A 4,648-nucleotide genomic window follows, 5' to 3' on the forward strand; every position below is an offset into this window, starting at 1 on the left:
GCATATTCTCCGCAGAGCGGACAGACGCTTTGGGGGCAAACCGCAACACACACCGATTAACGTTAGCTTACATTGCAGCTTTGCAGCACTTTTCACAGTTGATTTTGTCTGTTAGTGCGCCAATAAGATAAAATGAAGATTGTTCACAAAATCCTAAATCATAAAGGCCAAGTTGAGTCTCGAGTCTTTTCAGGACAAGTCTCAAGTCAAGTTAATGTGTGTGCGAATTAAATGGACTCAAGTCCCCATCTCTGCCCTCTGTGTTGGCATGCCCACTCATACTGGGTTTAGTACGTAAAGTAAATCAGGGGAGAAATCAGGAGAGAAATAAATAAAAAGTCTCTCTTTACTTCATCTATACAGTCTGCTTTCTTCCTCGTTTTTGCCCACTTAGTGGGCCACTACAGAAGAACATAGTTGGCTAGTTAGCTGTGACAGAAATGATGACGGAGGTTTAGACAGCAGTCATTGCGGCAGCATTGCAGCATCATTGCGCCACATCCACATTTGCATCTTCCGTTTTAGAGACTTTGGAGCTTCTTGCTTTCTGTCCCTCAGTTCCTGTTCTGCCAGAGGGGCAGAGGCAGCGGTCTGGCACACACCTCGTTAGATACATATCCCTTTCTCCGCTTCGAAAATCTACAATACAGAGACACAGATTCCCAGTTGGAGAAGTCATTGCAATTCATTGAGGCCTGAAATTAATTTCGTATGTCTTTACAAGAGAATCTAGCGGGGCATAGAGGCAGAGAGCGGAGCTGACAGAAAGTAGAGGCAAAGAATTCACTGACGTACACGCATGGATAAGAATGCATATTCATAATCACAATGATAATACTGCACTGAACTGTGTGTTGAAACAATATCATCTCAAAAAACATGCCAGACCAAAACTTTGTGGAGGCAGCACAATTACCTCAGAGACCAACGCAGATATAATTTGGTTACATCACACGAGTTGAACAGAAAGACGTCCTCTGGTGGCCCTAGGCTGTAATACACTGATCATGTGATCTCATCTCCTGGTTTAAGTCGAGTGGGAGAGCTCCAGTTCATGAAAGTTCATGAAAAGATCATGACAAAAGCTGAATGTTAGACAAGACTAAATGGCCTTCCACACTAAGAACAATAACTATATCAACAGAAGGGGTGTGTGTGTGTGTGTGTGTTGTGGTGGTGTGTGTGTGTGTTGTGTGTGTGTGTGTGTGTTTGTGGTGTGTGGTGTGTGATATATACCACGTACACAACACGTACCACCGTACACACACACACACGTACACCACACAACACACACACACACGTACACAGCCACCACACACACAACACCTATACACACCACACACCTATACACACACACACACACCTATACCACACACAAACCTATACACACACACACACCTATACAGACACCACACACACCTAATACACACACACACGACACCTATACACAACACAAACACCTATACCACACACACACCTATACACACACACACAGTATACACACACACAACTATACACCACACACACACACTAACCCACCACACACACCTATTACAACAACACACACACACCTATACACACACAACACACCCACCTATACACATCACAGACACCATACACACCACACACACCTATACACACACACACACCTATACATAACACACACCTATACATACACACACACCTATACCATACAAACACCTATACATACACACCAACACTATACATACACACCACACCTATACATACACACACACCTATACATACAATACCACACACACCTATACATACACACACACACACCTAATAATACACCACACACAACCTATAATACACAACATCACACACCTATACATACAACACACACGACACTACCCCCACAACACACACACACCTATACATACACACACACACACACACCCCACCACACACCTATACATACCACAACACACACCACACACACACCAACCTATACATACAACACACACCTATACACCCTATACATACCACACAGCACCTGATACATAGGCAGCACACACCAAAAAAAAAAAAATATACACACCTATACATAGCACACCACACCGGTATACACACACACACACACTAGCACGTATATACACACACACACACGTATATACACACACACACACACACACACACACACATATATCTCCAAAAACATTGTATGACGGCTAAAAAATATATTTATATAAATTCATGGGTACAAGTAAAAATGTGACTTAATGCGAGCGGGCAGAGGGTGAAGAATTTCATTTCTAAAGTAATCAGAAATGAAATTGACTGCAGGCTATTTTTAACATCTAAGTTAGCTAAATATTATCTAGCCTAATCAGAGCCACAAGCTCGCACATCCTCGGAGGAAAAATACAGTTGCAGTAGGAACTCAGGCGCTGCCTTTGTGATGTGAACAGGATAGCTGGAAAAAGTCTTCACAAGCACATCTCTCACGATGCCTTTGCTGTCAGCATTGACACTGACCACTCTAGCCAGCTTGTACTGTCCTCTCAGGGAGTTTTGGTCAGCCAACCAGACCACATCTCCAACAGCAACATTTCGCTCTTTGGTGTGCCATTTGTTTCTTATGAACAGATTAGGTCCAGCCAATTGGCTGCACTTCTTCCAGAAATTGCTCAACTCTGCTTGAATATGTTGAAGTCTTTTGTAAGGGTAGCCATCAAACTGGAAATCTCCAGGGTCTCCTTTTGGATTGACACGTCCTAAAAGCAGAGAATTCGGAGTGATGTACTCTACACAGTCTTCTCTGCTTTGAGTTCTTGCATCGATGGGTCTCTCATTTGCAAGGTTGGCTGCCATGAAGAGAAAAGTTTGGAATTCTCCCCATGTGAAAACACCATCTCCACCAAGGTTGCTCAACCCCCGCTTCACTACTTTGACAGCTGCCTCTGCTGCACCATTCTTATGGGGAGAGTCTGCAGGGTGGATCTTCCACAGCCATTCTGTACCATGCTTGGCAGCTGTGTCTTCAAGTTCAGACTTGTTTAGTCGGTCAAGGAATTTGTGAAACTTCTCCAGAGCAGGTCTGGTTCCCACAAAGTTAGTGCCAGGGTCTGACCAGAATTTCCTGGGGTGTCCTCTCAGTGAAGTGAACCTTTGATAGGCTAGCAGGAATCCTTCAGATGACATGTCACTCACCACTTCAGTGTGTATGGCTCAGGAAGCCATGCAGCAGAAGACTATTCCCCATACTCTGAGTCTAGTTCTCTTCTTGACCAGCCCTTATGAAGTGAAAGATGAGAACAGGTCCATGGTGGTGAATTCAAAAGGTGCAGCTGTGCCTGTTCGCTCTAGAGGCAGGTCAGCCATGATTTGTTGACACTGTTTTGCCTTGTTTTTCCTGCAGATCACACAGCTGTCAACCATTTTCTTGGCAAGTCTACGGCTTTTTATTACCCAGGCTTACTTCCTCATCCGGAGAATTTACACCATGAAAGTAAATAAAACATTTCACCGACCATTGGCGTCTTTGGACTGAACCTATGAGTGAACTTGGAGCGCCCCATCTTGTTATGATGTCAGCTATGTTCAGATCTCCACAGATCCACCACCAGTCTTGCACTAGTCCAGCCTTCTGGATTTCACCCACTCTATTTGCAAAGACGGTTTTGTACCCAGAACTGACCCTTTGAATGGCTCCCAAGACTGTTTGACTGTCAAGTAGATGGAACCATCTCTCGATCTTCATTCGAGCATGCTTTTCCACATACTTTCTGATCCTGAGGCTTTCTGAGAGAGGTTGGTCCCAGGTTTTTTGGGTTAGTTTCCCACCCCCTCCCTCTTGGAATGCTTTTCTAACAAGAATTGCTCCCTTCTAAGCTACTTGGCTTAAGAGAGCCCTCCTAGTCAGTGGATTAGGTGTCTCAGTTCTCACCTCTTCCTTGAGAAGATCTTTTCCAACTCCCATCTTCTTCTTTCTTTTGGAAAAGTTAACTGAGGTTAACATGTAGAGCTTGTCTTCATCCATTTGGTAGCCCAAGGCTTTGTTGTCTTCGTCCCTCATTTGATTTGGAAGAATTAAGGTTTTACCTTGTTTCTTTGTTAGAACCTCCGTCTCCATTCCTCGCCTCCCACTTTGCCCTGACCGGACCCATGGTTTGAGGAAGAAACCTCCAGCTTTCAAGATCTCTTCAACATTTGCTGTGATTTTGTCAAGTCTATTTAGGTCATTTTGGGTTAAGAGGTCATCCACATAACTTGGTTCCCTGCTTCAATGACTCTGCGCTCATGCCTCCAAGTGAATCTCATAGCCAACTGAGCAATGCAACCAGCAGGTCTGTCCCCAATGTTGACTCTGGTAATTGCATATTCACTTATCTCTTCATCTGGGCTGTCCCTCCAGAGGAACCTGTGAAGATGCATCTCACGCTCCTCCAGCCATACAGAGTTGTACATCTTTTTGATGTCTCCTAGAGATGCATGCATCCCTTCTCTGAACCTTAGCAGGACAGCTCTGATAGGGTTGAGAACGTCTGGTCCCTTCAGAAGAAGATCATTCATATTCATGTTGTCACCGAATGAGGGTTTGGCGCCACCAGGTGGCTTACGTATCACACTGGTCCGTTCCACTTGTCCAAGATTTTGTTGGTGAGTTTTATGGCTGCGCCTCGTT

Source organism: Morone saxatilis, unplaced genomic scaffold (genome assembly GCF_004916995.1).
Source record: "Morone saxatilis isolate NCDOM2014 unplaced genomic scaffold, NCSU_SB_2.0 Contig18, whole genome shotgun sequence".
Classification (NCBI taxonomy): Eukaryota; Metazoa; Chordata; class Actinopteri; family Moronidae; genus Morone; species Morone saxatilis.